Source organism: Leucopleurus acutus (genome assembly GCF_964270905.1).
Source record: "Leucopleurus acutus genome assembly, chromosome: 13".
Classification (NCBI taxonomy): domain Eukaryota; kingdom Metazoa; phylum Chordata; class Mammalia; order Artiodactyla; family Delphinidae; genus Leucopleurus; species Leucopleurus acutus.
Window position 1 is genome coordinate 7,931,688 of NC_139155.1, and position 20,407 is coordinate 7,952,094.

Genomic DNA, 20,407 nt, shown 5'->3' on the forward strand with positions numbered 1-20,407 from the left:
ATAGATGGACATTTAACACGATACATATAACAAAATTATGAGCCATAATGAACAATGAAGAAATGCTGAAAGCCGGCAACAAGGATGCCAATTATCAATACTTTATTTAGCATTATTTTTAACATATTAGCCAATTAATTAGACAAGAGTAAGAAATAAGTATAAATATTGGAAAGGAGGAGACAAATTGTCATTATTTACAAGTGACATGATTGAATGAATATCTGGAAATACAACAGATGCAGCTGAGGAACTATTAGGGGGGAAAGAAGAAAACTCAGTTAAGTAACTGCTTACAAAATGTATATGTAAAAATCACTAGTAATTCTATATTTTTTAAAAGCTGGTAAGAAAATACAATAAAAGACTAGATTCTACTTATAACAGTTTTTAAAAAGATGAAATTAATGTTTTAAATGTCCAGAACTTCATGAAAAACTCTAAAACTCCTCAGAGGATCATAAGAGATCTAAATATATAGAAAGACTTATCTTGTTCTTCAATAAAACAATTCAATTCTGTCAAAATATTAATTCAAGATCCCATGAAAACATCAATGATGTCTTTGCCAGAAACCTGATAAAATGATATTGAAGTTAACTCTGACATATAAACAATGAAAAAAGTAAGGAAAATCCTAAAGGACAAATGAAGGAGGATGAGCTGCACTGGATGTCAGAACATACTGTGAGCGCTTAAACCTGGAGGGACAAGGACTAGGAAGTCAAGAAACAGACCAGACACATAGGAAAGGCTCTGTAACTACGACAGGTGGAACTACCGGAGAAAAGGTGGGTTATTAAAGAGACGATGAGAGTAGGTTGCAAAACCATTTGGGAGTGGTGGGGAAAGGAAGATTCTGACTTTATTTCTTATGTAAAAATAAATTCCAGAAGGATCAAATATGTAAACAAAATAAATAAATAAATGAAAGTTGAAGGAAACTCTTAAAAAACTTGCACTGCAAGAAAGACTTTCTATGCACAACATAAAATCTTGACTCCATAAAGAAAAAGATCGACAGATATAACAATGCAAGATGTATAAATTTCTGGATAGCCAAAAAATGGCATAAAGCCAAAAAACAAACTGGAGGAAAACTGCCAACACATATGACCAAGGATTAATTTCTGTCACATAGACCATGCTCTTAGAAATCAGTAAGAGAAAGGCACACAATCCTATAAGCAAACGGGCAAAATATACAAAGGAACAGTTCACACAAAAAGAACGATGGAAAAAAAGAAGTCAAGCAAACAAGTAAGAGAGAAATCAGGCAAAGCAGGAGAGGGAGAAAATGAATTCAAGTGGCCAGTCAACACCCTAGAAGATTCTCAACTCATTCACCACGAAGAAATTAAAGGAATTTGGGCGAGATGCGAACTGTGCTACAATGAGACTGTGATGGTGGTTACATGACGGAATGCATTTGTATAAACTCAACAGACTGTACACTGTAAAGGGTGTTTCACTGTACATAAACTGTATATCAACCTTAAAAATTCACTAGAAAGGAAATTCAAAGCAAAACAAGATAATATCTTTCACCAATGAGTTTGAAAAAACTAACAACGTTGGCAAAGGTATGGGAAACTAGCACTGATAACTAATTGTTGAAGTGCAAATGGGTACAACTTGAGGAGGACTATTTGAAAATAGTTATCAAAATCTTAAAATTCACATATGCTTTAACCAATAATTATGCTATTAGGAATTTGTCTTTTGGATCCATATTCATGCCGAAAACAGGAACATATGGAAAACGATGTTCGCTACAGAATTAAAAAAATAAAAACTAATATTACTCGATCATTTACCTAGTAATGGCCTACTGTTGGTAAATACAGGCCCCATATTGGCCTAATATGTGCCAGGCCTTGGGTTAAGCCTTTGGAATACACTGCGTCTCGTTTAATCCTGATAACCCAGCGAGTTCGGTACTAGGCACAAGAAGTATATAGCACGGTGGGCAGCACTCCTCTGAAACCAGAATGCACGAGGTCACGTATATCCCCAGGTCCACCTTTTATCGGTGTGTTATCTTAGAAATAACAGTATCAATCATGCAAGTTAGTTGTGAGATTTAAATGTGTTCGTAAATGCGATGTCCTTAAAAAATGCTGACCACACAGTAAGCTATACAGGTGCTTGCAGCTAAAGGCAGTCATAACAATAGTAACATTCCCATTGCATAAATGGGGACGCTGAGGCAGAGATCACAGCACTTGCCTAAGATCACAGAACTGATTCTACAGAACGAGTCCACTTAATCACTACACAAGACTTTTGCTGCATAATTTATTTTGCTAAAAATGTGGAATTAATCTAAATATCAGGGAGCAACAATAAAAATACACATCAAAAATCAGTGGACTAGTTTAATAAATTATAATCCATCAATACGACGGAATATTATATAAAGAAAGGGGTCTAAGATATATTGTTGGAAAAAGGCAAGTTACAAAATAAAATGCAAATATGATCCCATTTGTGTACTTATTTATATGCCTAAATATGTATAGTAAATGTCTCAAAGAATATCCGAGTATCAGTGATTACACTTCTAGTGAACAGGAAATGGGATCAGGAAGCCCTACATGCAAGACATACATTTTCTACAGTAGATCTTCCTGTGGCAATGGAGCAGGTTTCACTTTACTACAGAACAATGACCACCCTCTCCCCTTACAAAAGAAAATCTGCAGCCTGTGTAAAGGAATGTGTGTCTGTGTGTTTCAGCCACCTGGTGTCATGAAAAGCAGGACTCTGATGCCCTCAGGGTCAAAGGTAAGGTCTCAACACCTTTCCTTAATCATCCGTCTCTCTAAACCTGCTTAAACTGTTCCCAGTTCTCCCCAGCTTCTTATCTCCTGATCCATCTTCCCCTTTGCACCTTGCCTTGTCTCATTCCATATACCGCACTCTCTTCTTTCAGTCTTTTGCTTCCTATTCACAACCCAGACTCTCCCAGCAGCTCTGATCCCTATGAAGACCAGGAATGAACACCTGATCCAGCCAAATCCCTGACATCAAACCACCTCGGTACCACTGAGTTCACTCCATACAAGTGGTTCTCATCATTCACTACAATTTCTGTATGTTTCCTTAACTATGCCCACCTCTTTGCCTCCCTCTCCTACAGTATTTATCACTCCAGCTCACATACTTGTCTTGACACTGATAAAACACTGCACTTCCTTGAACAGTATAAGGAGATAGCTGCAAACCACAGTAAAAACACAGGGATGAAAGATAAAGTCCTTACCCTCCAGGCCCTTAGATTCTAGTAGAGAATTTAAGTAAGCAAGCATTTGCAGAAGGGTTGTAAAAGGAACACATTAGGATGGGACCATCATTCAGAGAGACCTAACTCACACCAGGAGGAAGAGGGGAGGTGTCCTGTCACTACGACTACTAACACCACCACAAGCACCACCCACTAGGAGGTTATTATGCACTAAAATGCACACTAATCTCCTTGAATTCTCACAAGAACTCTGTTTGGAAGGTCCTATCTTTATCTCCATTTTATAGAAGAGTAAACGAAACCTTAGAATATTTAACAACTGGCCCAAAGTCACAAAGGAAGTTGCCAAGCAATAGACACAAGAGCCGTCACGTGTCACTTTATCTGTGTTAACACAATATGGAGCCTGGGAGGACAGAGCCTTGTGGTTCTGAGCAGAGACTCTGCAGCCATCCTGCCCGAGTTCAAATCACAGCCACCACCGCCCAATGATCTTGGGCATCCATGCCTCAGTTTCCTCATCTGAAAATAGGAATTAAAAAGTATATACCAAAGGGGATCCACTTCTGGCATGATGGAAAGGGAAGCTAATAAATCCTCTCTGTAAAAAGTAACTATAAAGCTGGGTCAAACTGTCAAAAGCAACCATTTCAGCATTTTGGAGATAAACTAACAGCATACAACTGAGAAGCTTATTCATAAAAACCAGTGAACATTGGGACTTCATTAAAATTATAGACTTTTGTGTTGCAAAATGCATCATTAAGAGGAAAGAAAAGCCACAGACTGGGAGGAAATATTTGCATACCATATATCTGATAAAGGACTTGTACCCAGAACAAATACATAAAGAACTCTTTAAGACTGAATGAAAGACAAATAACCTGTTTTAAAATGGGCAAAAACTTAAATAAGACCTTTTACCAAAGACATACAAATGGCCAGTAAGCACATGAAAAGGTGCTTAACACTACTGGTCGTGAGGACAATGTAAATGAAAACCACAATGAGACACCACCACCCACCCACTAGAAGGACAAGACCCAGCCTTAACAAGAATGCAGAGAAACTGGAACCCTCCTACATCACTGGTGGCAACGTAAAATGAGTTGGCTTTTAAACATTTTTCTTTTTTCCTTATTACAGGAAAGAATGATTAAAATGCTTCACTAGATATACAGAAAACAAAGATTTATGGAAAGGCAGGTAATTTCAGACCCCTAGGAATCACTCCGTATCAGTTTATACAGATCATCTACTTCCTTTTTTCTACAGCTGTATAGTACTTGTGTATTGTTGACGTTTTATTCTTTTTGTGGTGTCTTGGAGAACTTAAGTTTCTCACTGCATTTTAGTCGAATTTGTTAAGTCTTCCCTCATTGTAGGCCGATTCTATTGTCTTAAGAAATTCTTTCAACAATGAAAGCATGTATCTCCTGTTATTTCCTATAAAAAAGTATTAAAAGTTCTGCCTTTCACATGTAAGTCCTTGGTTAATACTTGGTTAGTACTGACTTATGTGTGTGGTAGGGATTAATTTGCATTTTTCCACAGGGATAACCAATTGGCTCAACACATTAACAGAAAAATACTGACCCTCATAAGAATCAAAGAAATGCAAATTAAAATAGTAGTGATTTTTCACAAGTCAAATCAGCAAAGATTTTTCTAAATGATGATGTTCCCTACTTAAAAATGTCTTAATATACTTGTAAAAAATCACTTGGCTATATGCAACTCTTAAAAATATTCATACTTTGACCCAATAATGCTAGTTTTATAAATCTTGACTATGAAAACAAAACATAACAATGTCCCCTGCATTATTATGTGGTGAAAAATAAATTTAAATTTAAAAAACCAGAAACATTCTAATTTCCAACATATGAGAACCGTAAACAAAATTCTTACACATCTACACAATGGAACTTTAGGGAACCACTAAAATTGATATTTATACAGTTAAAAATAACATGGGGGAAAAGTTCATATTGTTCATTTGTTAAGTGCAAAAACACAGGAAACAAAATCTTATGTAAAGTGTGGCCTCGATTATGTAGAAAGAATAGGGAGGAAAATCAGACCAGAAAGAAATACAGCATAACTGTCAACTGGATCATAGAAGACTTTGTAAATATTATTTTCAATACCTTATTTTCAAAATATTCTATAATAAACATGGAGTGTTTTTATACGAATAAAGTCTGTAAATTTGTTCGTTCTTAAGGTACTTTTTAAAAGGGAATGGCTGAGTAGATCCATCAGGTCAGAGCAGAATGCAAGGTCTTTTCTTGGCTTTTGTACATGGCATGACTACCAAACAGAAAAGTAAATCAATAGTTAAGAATATTGCATTATTTTTGTTTTATTACAAACTAGATAGCCCCCTCCTCCTCAGCCCACTTAAAATAACTTTTTGCAAATCTGACATTACTTTTTATTTGGTGTATGAAATATTCAAAGTTTAAATGCTAAGAGTAATAACCCCACCAGCTCTTCAATGACCTTCTTCCCTCCCTACTTCAGCTTATATCCCATGATTAATCACCATCATTCCACAGCTCATACCTTCAATTCCCTTCCCCCATTCTCACTCTGAAAAACTCCCCTGGCAAAACCACAACACCCGTTAAATCTGACTCTCCCTGCGCCACTCCTGCACCCTTATAGGGAACGTGGCTGGAGAAACACGTGACCACTCTGGCTGGTCTCACTTTGTAGTCATCACCATGAACCTCAGATGGAGCCTAAATGCCGCCTGGAAATCAAACCACATTCCCCTGGTCCATTCACCTCTCACTTTCCTTGCCGACCATGTCACATCTTTCCTCATACCTCCAACACCTATTCCCCCATCTTCAAGCTCAGCAGATGGCCCAGTGTCCTATTTCACAGAGAAAACTAAGAACTTCAGAAGAAAACTGCAGACTCTGACACCACATCAACCCATATCCATCCTTTATTATATACATCCACGCACCTTTCTACAGGGCCCCCTCCACTGGTGTGCTTGGTCTCCTTCCGCTTCCAAAAATTTCCCTCTACTGGATCACTCCTAAAAATGTCACTTCTCATAGATACAAATAAACTTGTCCTGACCTCACTTTCCCCACAATCTATGGTTCTACCTCTTCAATCCCCCTGCAGCAAAACGCCTTGGGAAAATCATGCATACTTGAGATCTACAATTTCCTTTCTCCCATTTTCTCTTAAACCCAAGCCAGAGACCTACTATACCACCATTACACAGAAACTGCTTTTGCCAAGGTCACTCATAACGTCTCCATTGCAAATCCGGCACGGGCTCTCAGTCCCGATCTTACACACTCTACCAGCAGCATCTGATACAGCTGGTCACTCCTCAGATGCTCAGCCTCTAATCTCTTAATGTTGGGGCACCCTGCACTCAGACCCTGGTCATTTCTTCTCTATCTACACTCACGTCCCTCAGCAATGTCATTCATTCTCATGCATGGAATAATGATGTGTCATCCACTCCCAAACTTCTATCTCTTTATTTAGCCCAGTTATAGTCAACTCCCCTCTTGACTTTGCTGCTGCGCTATCTTATAGATATCTGAGACTCAGCATGTTCAAAACTAAACTCTGGATTTTTCCCATCCCACCCCCAAACCTGCTCTACCTGCAGTTTTTCCCACTTTCACTTATGGTTGCTCCATTCTTCCAACTGCTCGGATCAAAACCTTCAGAATCACCCATGGCTTTTCCTTCTCTCACTCCACATCCAATAGCTCAGGGGTTCCCAACCCCCGGGCCTCGGACTGATACCAGTCCTCAGCCTCTTAGGAACCGGGCCGCACAGCAGGAGGTAAGCGGTGGGCGAGCGAGCGAAGCTTCATCTGCCACTGCCCATCATCATTGCTCGCGTCACTGCCTGAACCATAACACCTCCCACACCGCCAGCCCCAGCCCTGTGTCCGTGGAAAAACTGCCTTCCATGAAGCCGGTCCCTGGTGTCAAAAAGGTTGGGGACCGCTGCAACAGGTCACAAAATCTCAATTCCTATCTTCAAAATGTATGCAAAATCCAATCACTTTGGGGTCCAATCTCCACACTGGACCAAGCTGCTGTCCTAACTTGCCTGCATCACTGCAACGGCCTCCTAATTAGTTTCCTGCTTTCCCCTCTGTCCCCGCCCCCACCCCAGTCTTCTCTCAACACTGCACTGGTGCTCAGGGAACTGGCACCAGATGCCTGTCACTACCCTGAGTAACAAAGTCCTGTATCTCTGACCCAGGAGTCTCATGTCTTCTGGCAGCAACCATGAAACTGTTGCTGGCTAACTTGATAGCTTGCAAGGAGGGTAAAATCTCCAACTCCTCACGAAATAACTGAAATGTAGTAAGTGTAATAGAATTGCTTTCACTTCTTTTAGATCCTCTGGATCTTCACACAATAAGCTTTATTTTAAAAAGCAATATGGGGACTTCCCTGGTGGCACAGTGGTTAAGCATCGCCTGCCAATTCAGGGGACATGGGTTCGAGCCCTGGTCCAGGAAGATTCCACATGCCGTGGAGCAACCAAGCCTGTGTACCACAACTACTAGGCCTGCGCTCTAGAGCCCACGAGCCACAACTACTGAGCCCACGCACCAGAACTACTGAAGCCTGAGCGCCTAGAGACCATGCTCCGCAACAAGAGAAGCCACCACAACTAGAGAAAGCCTACGTGCAGCAACAGACCCAACACAGCCAAAAATAAATTTAAAATAAATAAATTTATTTTTTTAAAAAAGCAATATGAATATTTGCATGGCTACAAACGGTAGACAGAGACATTTAAACATAATCAAATTAAGAAAAGTAGACTTAAAGTTGCCATATAATTTAAAATTAAGAATGAATTTATAATTACAGCAAAAGCTCTAATAAATTTTCTATTTTTAACATCTTTATTGGAGTATAATTGCTTTACAGTGGTGTGTTAGTTTCTGCTGTATAACAAAGTGAATCAGCTATATGTATACATATATCCCCATATCCCCTCCCTCTTGCGTCTCCCTCCCACCCTCCCTATCCCACTCCTCTAGGTGGTCACAAAGCACTGAGCTGATCTCCCTGTGCTATGCGGCTGCTTCCCACTATCTATCTATTTTACATTTGGTAGTGTATATATGTCAGTACTACTCTCTCACTTCGTCCCAGCTTACCCTTCCCCCTCCCCGTGTCCTCAAGTCCTTTCTCTATGTCTGCATCTTTATTCCTGTCCTGCCCCTAGGTTCATCAAAAACACTTTTTTTTTTTTTAGATTCCATATATATGTTAGCAATATGGTATCTGTTTTTCTCTTCCTGCTTACTTCACTCTGTATGACAGACTCTAGGCCTAATAAATTTTCAAGTGATTCAAATCCCACTTTGTGGGCTATATACAAAAATACAATGTAGCACTAAGTTCGCTACATGACACTGCGTGAGTCTCAGATTCCCCATATAAAATAAAGAGGCTGATCTCTAAAACACATCAAACTCTAAAATTATCTGATTCAATGAAAACAAAAATATGCAGAGACTTAGAAATTTAACCTGTAGAGAAGTTTTGTGAGCACTTCGAAGTATCTTTTCCTATAATTGTGTTCAACACATTGCTATTAAATTGAATATAAAACAAATGTTCATAAATTCAATCATTTAAACTGTTAATGGAGCTGGCTTATAAGATTTGATTAATGAAATAAACTCACTGTCAATTTTTTGATTCAGATTTTAACATGTTGTATTTAAAAAGTAGTACACCTATTACCAATTCATTACTGTCTTTATGTATATACATGCTAATTTTTAAAATGTATACATTTTTACACCTTTCCAGGAACTTACCAATGTTTTAGCTAAAAACATAGTAAATCCCTAGTCTCACCACTTCCACTGCCTATAAGAAAGTATTAAACCATTGGTTAAACTACGAGTAGGTAAGTTCCTTTGAGAATTTTTTGACTAACTGTTGACAATTAAGTAGGGCCCAAATATCTGTTTGCTGTTTATTTTTATTCTGGGACAGGGGTGCTGTACCAAATAGTATAATGATGGAGTTCCTTCTCTACTTTTCTTTCTTCAAAATTTGTTCATACATAAAGTCTCTTAAATATAATGAACTACCAAAGCAAAAATTTTTAACTCCTAATGGCAACATGCACATAAAAATAATTGAAAAGTAAAACAATTGCTTTGACCGCTTTCAGCCTTTAGGTCTTAACACAAAGCTCCAATTTAAAATGAAATGTGTCAATTATGTGTTCAAGTGCTTTTGCATAGAATATGTAAGAGTTTTTCATTCAATCTGCATTAGAGAATAAGAGATTTTAGTTAAAACAATCTTTTCCTCATTTTATATAAGTATACCTAATAAAGAAGAGCAGACTGGGGTACAAAAAGTAATCCACAAAAGATTTATCAAATGTATATTAAGAGTGACTGTAAACCACATTCACTGATCATTAGCGATAAAGGGCATCCTGCAGAGCAATAATTATTCAAAAGAACGATACAGTCCTATTAAGCAAATATAAAAATCTTAAAAAATGGAAAAGGTTATACACACTGTAAAATGATAACTTAATTATCAAAAGTAATCACTTATTATAGGCTGCCAAACAGGGGATCTCTTGACGCTTTTAAAATGATCCAACTTAAAAATAATCCATGTTACCCACCATAGATCAGCAGGCATTTCATAAATTAAGTTGCACAAAGTTCAGTGACATAGGTGTGGCTTCATGACAGCACTAACTGAAAACACACTGAAAAGCTTTATTTAAAGAAAAATTAGATTTGGGTTTCCCCCAAAGTAAAAGACTTTAATATTCACTGAACCTAGCAAAACAAACAAAAACTATTAAAAAGAAAAAAACTTTGGATGAGCTTCTAATGAAACATATACTTTTTTATCTCCACACACACGCACACAAAAACACAAGGACAATGAAAACTGGAAAACAAATGACAACAGAGTTAACTGGCTTAAACAAATGAGAGAAAGCTGAAATCTAAGCCTACTGGAAGGGAAGGCAACAGAAACAAGCCTAAGAAAAAATATCGCAAATCTGAAACAAGAGTCAGATGCTATTTATTAAAAAGTGGGGGTAGAACAGTTAGAAAACAAAAACTCCTATAAACCAAAATAAAAATTCAACGGAAGAAAAACTGAAAAAAATTCTCCCCCAAAAAAAGAACCAGAAAATTAACCGACTTAAATATTTGAGAAAAGGCTAAAAAAATTAATATATCAATCCAGGAGGTCCAACATCCAACAAAAAAAGAGAAAATGAAGGGGAAAGCATTACAGAAGAAAAATTTAAATTTTCCCCTGAACTGAAGAACACAAGTTTACACACTGAAGAATCCATGGAATGCTCAGTCCACCCAAAGAAGAAAAAATAATAATCAGGCACATCGTGGTAAAATTTTAAAATCTAGACAATAGCAGAAATATACTATAAGCTTCCAGAAAGAGAAAAAAATTACATACAAATGACTGGGAAAGAGATGGCAACTGACATAGTGATAACACTGAAAGCTGGAAGTTAGTGGAGCAATGTCTCCGAAATGCCAGGAGAAAGTCTGCTTCCGATGCGGCACACGTTTACAGTCAGCAACCCTTCTGAGCACACGCACGTTTCCCCGCACCCCTGCAGGGCCACGTGACTGGTTCTGGCCAATGGGTTGTGAGCACAAGTGACATGCGTCACTTCTGGGCCAAATATTTACGCCAGCTTGTGACCTGTCAGCTCTCTTTTGCACCTGCTGTGGCAACCTGGAGCCATGGGGTGATATGACGGGGAACTGCAGGAAGATGCCAGAGGAGCGCCAGGCCCCCAGCAGACTGGGTGAAACCAAGCAATAAGCATTTACTTACGCACTGAGATTTCAGAGTTAATCTGCCATTGCAGCATAACCTATTCCATGCTGACTAAAACAGTAACCTAGAATTCTATACAGTCAGGCTGTAAAGCAAATATTTAGAACATAGACATTTTCTGACATGCAAGGTCTCAAACACACAGGCACACACACCCCATCACCTTACTAGGAAGCTACCAGGAGGTTAAGCTCCATCACATCAAGGAAGTAAACCAAGAAATCGAAAACAGGTAACCCTACTTAGGAGAGGAGAGAAAAGAATCTCTAGGTTGACGGTATAGCTCGTACTGCTCAGCCTGTTTGGGATACTGTCCTTGCCCTCTATAGCTCTTCCCAAACACCCTCCAAGAGTCGGCTCAACTGTGACATCCTCCATGAAGACAGAAATCCAAATTTCCTGGCTACCAGAAGTAAATGAAAACATCTTGCAGCAATAGCAAGAAAAGAGTTGCATTCTAAAATCTGTCAGCAATGTGGTTTGTGACTCGGGCAAATTACGTAACCACTCTTAGTCTCAATTTCCTCATCATCTGCATAAGGATGAGGTTATCAGAAGGTTCCTTCTAATTCTAAAAGGCAGTAATTCTGCCAATGTACAAAACCACGAAGTCCTAATACAATTCTATGTTTGGTACATGCTTACATATTCCGACAGTCAGTGATATTTGGTAATAATGTTATTCCCTGAATATATATATATATATATTTTTTACTTTAAAAGCAATGTCAACAGACAAAAATGACTATTGTCAGAGGGATGATGATATTTCGTTTAAAACCCAAACTCAGGTTTAATAACAAACACCTTCATTATTATAAACATCAAAACAAAAGGAAAATCATACAAGTCTACCAGTAAGAATTCATCTTACTTTAAACGTGTGTTAACCCTGTTGCTAACACCACCCAGTGTGTCATTGGTGTGGCCAGAATAATGTCTATCACTGTTAGTACAACAGCGAGCAGCACCGAATAATAGGTCATCTAGAGCACATGCTGAATACATCTTTTCTAAATAGTTCTGAAGAGTAACATTAAAGTCTTAAAATTGTTTTTGATAGAAATTTTATCTAATAAGAGCCATATATTCCTCTGCCTTCTTAAAAGAGACACTTTAAACACAAGTGTGTACATTAATCTCATGCTGTATATAGACAGACGCCTCTTCACATGATCAGATTTACCTGTTGGAAGATTTCAGGACGGCATAGTGACGCTTGCAGGGTTTACTGATGCTCAGGAAACTTCGTCTCCCAGGCCTTCAGAGAGATGTGGTGTTTTCTTCTTTCCTTCTTCTCTACTACTCAAGAGTCGGCTCCCAAGGACAATGGGATAGCCACCGCTCCCCAAACATAGTCTCCAAGTGTGATGCCCTTTTAATAATTTTAAGAAAAAATTTCAGTGTGATGGCTGTTGAGAGTGATAAGACAATATTAAAACAATCAGTAGGAGAACAAGCGCCCAGGGCCTTGCAGGTGGCCACATGCAGTACCTTTCTGTTCTAGGTTTCCCACCAACTGACCGCAGTGACCCAGAGCCAGTCAACCCACCGCTGCTTACACTGCACCCATGTGTAGCCCTCACAATTCTAGTAGCTGCACCAGTAATACTTCTGTAGACTCCCACTCTCCTTCCTCTTTTACTTCCATTTTTCTCGTCTCTTTGGTCTCACACCGACTCCCCACATGCGGCTTCCTCAACAAGAAAAACCAAGTCTTATGCAGATATTGCTGATTAACCAGAATACTCCTTTTAACTAATCACAGTGCGTTTTAAACTAATTATTACTGTTAGCACCTGTTATATGCCAGGCACTGAACTCATACACTTACATGCATTATCTCAATTATTACACCAATGTTGAGGAAGGCACCATGATTATTTTACAGATAAGACAAATAAGACTTTGATTTTATTTTAAAAACCTACCCTATAAAATCACAGTGTTGAAATGCAAACTTCGATCTGCAACCCTATGAGAGACTGCCTTCACCAGCTGCAGTCAGTCACCCAGGTCTCTGGCTTGTCTAATTCCTAACGAGTTCTTCCTTCCTGCTTAATTCTGAGGATGCCCGAGGTTCCAGACAACTGAAGCTTTACCTTGCTAAGCTCTGTAAGGCAGCATCAAGGGAAATGTGCTCTGGGGCCGTTACTCTCCTCACACTCCAGTTAACTGTGCTTCCAGAAGCGACAAGAGGCCTGTGCACCTTCACGACCAGCCAGTGGGGCATGTGAGTGAACTCAGACACACATCGCGGTTCTACAAGAAGATGTAGTCCTCCCTGTGTGGGGATTTGGGGCCATGTAGTGTCAAGAACGTTGGCCTTATCAGTGCTATGATTTATTCAGTTGAGCAGATCAACTCAGCCAGGGATAAATAAAAAACACAAAAAACCCAACGGATGGCTAAGATCCAGCCAGCACATCTCTGCCTTTAACAGACAAACGTGTAAAAGCTACAAGTGCTTTCTGTTCACCGTGCCCCCCTCAGTGGCCAGGCTCCATGCCATGTGTGAGGGAGGCAAAGGAGGAAGACCACAGCCCACGCCCTCCACAGGGAACTTAGTAATGAACATTGTATCAGAAACAGACGAATTGATAAAATGGGATTACTGAAGGAGCTGGAAGGAAGGGTGGTCAGAGAAGGCTTCTCTGAGAGGGTGACCCTGAGAATGAACCAATCACAGGGGGCACCACTGAAGAGCAGTCTAGGAAAACTGTCAAAGGGGAGGAAGCCAGACGCAGCTTGGAATGTTGAGGAACAGAAAGGCTAGACCACACCTTTGTGCTAAGGCGGAGAGAGGGTTGTTCAAAGTGTGCTGAAGAACCAGGCAGAAGTCTTGTGGTCGATGGTAAAGAGTTTGGATTTTACTTTAAACAAAATACATGTATTCACAGTAACTGTGACAGATAGATCATCCCCACCTTAGCCCCACATGAGGAGTAGGCTCAAAGGGGTTATATAATGGGTTCAAGGTCACAAAGCTAGTAATGTACACTCTTCCCTAAAGACCTAACACCTCTAAAACGTCCTCTGTGTGCAAAGGGAGAATGGAAGTCTTAAATGACTTTATCTAAGTCTGTCTATTCTTCAAACATTAAGGAGACCAACAGTCACCCAAAACAAACGTCACAACAAAGTAAAACGTAATGTTTGTATGAATCATCAAAGATGACTCTGAAGTTGGTTTAAGGTAAAATGTGCCCTCAGTCCAAAAGCCTTCCCTACTTACTAGCTAAACCAACATGTTGTGCAGCATAATAAATTAACCATAAAAATATTAATGACAATTTCACTCTCAATACACTTTAAAACATGTCCCACTGCTGTTTCTCTCTCTCTCTACCTGGACAACTCTTTCAATCAAGCTAGTCATACAAGAAAGTTTCCCCTTTTTATGACACATACTAATATTATAAATTTCTCCCTTGCAAAAGCAATAATTTTACAAAATTACCCAGGCGCCACAGATGTGTCATTTCCAAAAGTGGAAGAGGTCAGGGATGAGGACAGAGAACTGAAATAGACAATCTTCGTTTCCCATAAAATGCAACAAGCAGAAAACAGCAAAAGGTGATCTTTTTAACTCTTGGTCATTTACCTACCTACCCTTATTAAGTATCAAAATAGATACATACACACTCATTAGTTATTCGAGATTATAAATAACGTGGGGTATTTGACCTTATACTTCAGTATATTTGTGTGTGTATGTGCGTGTGCACCTATCCATTTCGCATGACTGTGTATTTTTAAGCTAGCGATAACAGTAACTGCCACAAATTCAGAAATGGGCGTAACAGTTCCCTTTTCTGGAGTACGTTATGACTTTTAAATAAGATCACACAGGCACTTCTATGAGCAAAATAAAAGATAATGTTAGTAACACAAAAGTTTCCTGAAAACTGACCACAATGGAGAAAACTACCAGAGTTTTCTCTGCAGAGTGACGTTACCCAACAAGACAGGCTTAAGAAGATGCTTCCTTCTGTTCCCTAAGAAGAGGGCCATTGAAAGAGCACTCAGGGACTTCCCTGGTTGCACAATGGTTAAGGCTCTGTGCTCTCAGTGCAGGGGGCCCGGGTGCAATCCCTGGTCAGGGAACTAGATCCCGCATGCATGCCACAACTAAGAGTTCGCATGTTGCCACTAAGGAGCCCGCCTGCTGCAACTAAGCCCCGGTGCAACCAACTAGATAGATAATTTTTTTTTTTTTTTTTAAAGGAGCACTCGGGACCATGAGATGAGTAGGAATCCATTCAGTACAGCCGAGTTTCCCTCCCAGGTCATGGCACAGCCCAGGATGACTGCAGCCCAGGTCAGTGGCACCCAAACCCTTTCTCTGCCACTCCCTGCAAGGTGCTATGGGGAGGGTGCTAGGTGACACCAAGAGTGTGCCCCTGGGTCCTGCAGACGCCGTGTTTAAGGCCTGCCCATCTTCCCACTAAAAGAAGGGAAAGGGGCAGCGCCATGTACTTCCCATCAATTCAGGAGGTATTTAAAGATCATAAAAAAAAAAAAAAGGCAAAAATGTTTCAGAAGAGATGAAGGGAGCTGTAAAAAGGGTAAAGGTTCAGGTGAATAATCTGGGTGATCGTACCCAGACCAGTGGAAAGCACTTGCCAAGTCACAGGTGAGTTCTTCTAAAGTGTCCTAGTTAAGCCCAAGGTCAGTGGTCCAGCTTCCCCCAAGGCAACAAGGAAACATTAGGGCCAATGTCGGAACCAGAGGGTTGAGGCCACATCTTCTCTGCTGTATATTCTGGAATGGCTTCCGAAACTTACCCCATCCATGCTACCTGATGCGGCACTGAGAAATAAATAAGAAAGCGTGGGGAACGGATCACAGGCTATGTTTTCGGGTTTTCTCTGTGAAACGTGATAAACAACCGCCGTTCATGTTTCTAAACAAAACTGATTCCCCACAGCACTAAACAGTCCACTTAAGATTCATTCATTCAAGTAAGCTAAGTAGATTTTATGTTGTGATATTTGTTAGGTTAACAAAAAAGGTCAGGATAAATGTACACCTACTACGGTTGAGAAAACCTCAGACATTTCATCTTGAAGTAGATAGCAGTTTACTTTTGCTTGAATACACATATATCCTTATTCCAAGGAACACGGTCCAGGAAGAACATATTCGGAAACCATTCACATTATAATTGTGATTACTACGTTCTCCGTCCTCATACCCAGTAAAGCGGCATATCGCCTTTTCCGGGGTAGACGTTCACGAAACATCTGCTGAACTGAATTCAACATTATATATTTCATTACCGAAAGCCTGAGCTCCGCCACATATTCCCACCTGGCCCTGAATTCCAAAAAGTACGGATGGCAACCCAAAATTCCACATTCCGACTAAATGTTAAGGTGGCCTACAGGCGACCGCACACATTCCAAGTTCTGCGCCAGGACCTGCCCCCGAGAAATGTCAGTAGTTCTGGCCCAGAATGAACCACAAAGGTGTACCTGAAGTTGTCAACACCTGAAGCAAATTGAAAATCAAGGCCCGTCTCGGGGGCGGCTTGACATCTCTAGTCCCCACGCACGCGCGAGCCCGTGAGGGTCCGGCGGCGCCTCCACGCGCGGAACAGACCAGGGTCTCGGCCAGACGCGACCCCCCGGGGTACGGCACGGGCGCGGCCTACGGCCCCCAGCCCGCCCTGCGGCCGCCGGCCTACAGCCCGGGGGTCCGAGCGCGGCCGAGGGGCTGCGGAGCGCGCAGGCCCCGCGCCGCCGCCCCAGGCCTTGCCGAGCCCCGGCCTCTCCCCGGCGGACTGCGGGCAACAAAGGCGGCGGCCCGGGCCCGGCGCGCGCGGCGGACGAGAGGCCGAGGGGTCCGGCCGGCGCGCGGCGGAAGCAGGCCTCAGCCCTCCCCAGCCCGGCTTCCCGGACGCCGCTCCCCGCCGGCCCGGCCCCCGCCCGCGGACCCGCGGAGGCGCGCAGGGCCTCACGCCGCCGGGACCCTCGCCGCTCCCCGCCGGGCGGCCTCCCCGACCCCCTCCGCGCCGGAGCCGCCCCGCCGGCCGGAGGAGAAGGGGCACCGCCGTGGCCGGTTCCCCGGGCCGCCGAGGAGAGGGGGCGGGAAGCCGAGCCCGGACCCAGCCTCCAACTCGGCTCCGCAGACGCTCACCCGGCGGCCGCCCGCTCCGCTTCCTCGCCCAGCGCCGGCGCGACTGCCGCGCTCGGCCCTCCTTCCCGCAACTCCTCCTCCCGCCTCCTTCCTCCTCCTCCTCCTCCAGGAGGGGCGCGCCGGGCGCCGGCTCGAGCTGGAGCCGCAGCTGAGGAGCCGAGCCGGCCGCTCCGCGCCCACCACTCGGCCCGCGGCGCCGGCGGGCGTCGGCGCGGGGGGGTGGGCCGGTGGGGGCGGGGGTGGGGGCGTGCGGGGCGGGGCCGGGGGCGCCGCGGGGCCGGGGGGCCGGTCCCCGGCTCGAGTCGGAGTCCCGGCATCTGCCCGCGGCCGGCACGCCCCGCCCGCGCCCGCTGGCTCGGACGCTTGTCCGGTGCTGCCTCTGCCTTTGCAGCCTCCCCGCCTCGGCGGCCGGGCCGACGCGGAAAGGAAGATGTCCTCGGCCCCCGGCCGCCGGCCCTGCCCTTGTCCCTGCGGTCGGGCGGCGGCCTCCACGCGGCCGAGGTCCGCTCACCTGGCGCGGTGACCCGGGCCCGGTCCCCGCGGGGAGGGAGGGACGGGCGAGCACGCGCGCCCGAGCAGGGCCAGGGAGGGAAGCCCTTCCCCACACCTTGTCTAGCTTAACCGTAGAATGTGCTTATTAAAAGAAAACCTATTCCTTGTTTCAAGCCATCTGCTTTTCCATTTAGTCCTTGTTAGTGGGGTTTTATGCAGGAATAGTTCACTATTGTTTGCGCCGCCGAATTCCAAGGTAGTGTGACGTAAAGTTGCGTGTTGGTGACTTGACTCATTTCTTTGGAAATTGAACCGTCCCAACATATAGCAATAACAGCAAATTGGAGTTTTGCCAATGAGAAGCAACAGGAACATTTTTATTTCTCTTTTCATCAAAGAAAAGTGATTAAAGTGCATTAAAATCTAACTTAAGCTCTTTTCTCTTGTCCGCCATCCTATGTACGGTTGAATTTGCTCCTCGCCATGTCTTCCCACAAGACTTCAGGATCAAGCGATTCCTGGCCAAGAAACAAAAGCAGAATCGTCCCATTCTCCAGTGGATTCCAATGAAAACTGGTAATAAAATCAGGTACAACTCCAAGAGAAGGCATTGAAGAAGAACCAAGCTGGGTCTATAAGGAGCCTCACATATGAAGTGGCACACATTTACGCTATCAAGGTCAATTCTTACCGTATCAGAACATCACTAGTGTCTGGAACAGCTGCCTGTGTTTGATGGGAGAAATGGAATGGCTCTCTCCTCTTTTCTTGATCTTTCCTCACCACTGCTCACTGTGTAGCTCAGTATTAAATATGTGAAACCTTTTGTTGGAAAAAAAAATCTAACTTAATAATTGTTGGCTTTAAAACTTGTATTTCTTGAATAGTATGGACCTTTTAAGGAGGAAACAAGGCTAGGGAAAAAAGTCTTAAAGTTGTTCCAAGGTGAATTTGTAGCTGAATTATACCTCAGTTAAGCTGTTATCTTTAAAAAAGTGCAAGTAATTGATCTTAATTCCTATAAATGTTGAATATATAATTCTCATCCAAACACAAAATGATTAATAATTTAAAAATTGGATTGCCAGATGATTCAATTGGTTTGTATGACTGAATAGTATATATAAGGTTGATGTCATTTGTTATATGTGATTCACCAGACCTTCTGTCATCTTCAGTTCTTAGTTGAATTTACCATTATTGTTACCCTGATTTAGATACAACTCAATTCTCAAATATCTAATCACAGTTAATGTTGACTGAAATAGAATGGTCAGAGAGCTCAGTGATAATCGTAAGTGGTAATTAGAAAAGAAGCAAACTTTTCAACCCACCCCTCTTGTTGTAAGCCCTTCAGAAGGAAAAGACATGGCACAGATTGGAGTATCAGGGGGCTGGTGTCTCCTTATATGATGTAAAGAAGGCCAGCTGGGGGCCGTCAGGGCTTGATAAGCACTAAGCTAGCAGTGGACTGAGCTGACTCCCAGGAGACAGGATCAAGACACGGGCTTCTGAGTTTGGCAGAGCTGGTCTGGCATCTCAGCTTTGACAATTCATATAGTTATGTGACCTTAAGTTTCTCAGTTGTAACTTCAATGTCTTAGAAGAGGTGGGTGGGAGTGGGGGAGGGGGTTTTGATACTAAGTATATTAAATAGTTGTGAAGATAATGCACAAAAGTGGTCCATAATGATTGTTATTACTAGGTAATGTATATTTTATGTACATATGTAATGTACATTTTATATACATAATGTGTATTTTACAGGCAAGGCATTTAAGTAGTTTTTGGTGTATATTATCTACTTTATTTTAACAATAATCTATTTGTAAGGTCAGTGTTATCATCATCCCCACAGTACAGGTGAGGAAACTGTGGCTTCTTGTGTATAAGTGGTAAATAGCTTTATCAAAGTCACACAGCTACTATGGGGCAGAGCTGGCATTCAGACTTAGATCTCTCTGACTCCGCAATATGAGCTCTTAACCACTAAATTGAAATAATAGTGATAACTACGTGAATAATATAACAACTTTAGTGTAGAGATACTAGTGGCTAAATATACCATTAAAATCTCCATGCTTGGCTGAATTCCAATACTTTGGCTGCAGACAACGCTGTCTGATAGATACACTTGCTGAAAGATGGTGGGCTTCCCTGGTGGCACAGTGGTTAAGAATCCGCCTGCCAATGCAGGAGACACGGGTTCAAGCCCTGGTCTGGGAAGATCCCACATGCCGCAGAGCAACTAAGCCCGTGCACCACAACTACTGAGCCTGAGCTCTAGAACCCATGAGCCACAGCTACTGAAACCTGTGCACCTAGAGCCTGTGCTCCGCAACGAGAGAAGCTACCGCAATGAGAAGCCCGTGCACCGCAACGAAGAGTAGTCCCTGCTTGCCGCAACTAGAGAAAGCCCTCGCGCAGCAACAAAGACCCAATGCAGCCAAAAATAAAATAAATTAATTAAAAAAAAAAGATGGCGATGGCAAAAGGTCCTATTGAAAGTGTATCCCCTTAACAGGGGCAGAAGAGCATAGTTCTACCTCTTCCTCCTAAAGTCATAGCTTGTAGAGACAGAAAGAACTTTCTGGATCATCCTCAGCATCCTCATTTTATGGAGGAGGAAACAGACTCAGAAATCATCTG

At 42.3% G+C, this 20,407-nt stretch overlaps 1 protein-coding gene and 1 pseudogene across 3 annotated transcripts in view; one reads left to right on the forward strand and one right to left on the reverse strand.

Annotated features, from left to right (window-relative positions):
• Positions 1–17,300, reverse strand: part of SOCS6 (suppressor of cytokine signaling 6) — a 31,819-nt gene extending 14,519 nt beyond the window's left edge. The window contains exons 1-2 of one of the 2 annotated variants that reach the window (XM_082853205.1): positions 17,267–17,300; positions 12,312–12,500 (exon numbers count right to left, since the gene is read on the reverse strand). The gene's annotated coding sequence lies outside the window, so the exon portion shown is untranslated. Of the gene's footprint in view, positions 1–12,311; positions 12,922–17,266 lie in introns of those variants that run through there. The other variant, XM_082853204.1, reaches the window with a different exon arrangement.
• A 941-nt stretch (positions 17,301–18,241) lies between these two features.
• Positions 18,242–18,396, forward strand: LOC309970398 (large ribosomal subunit protein eL39-like; annotated as a pseudogene). The gene has a single exon. The product of its transcript is annotated as a large ribosomal subunit protein eL39-like (transcript).
• The last annotated feature ends 2,011 nt before the right edge of the window (positions 18,397–20,407 follow it).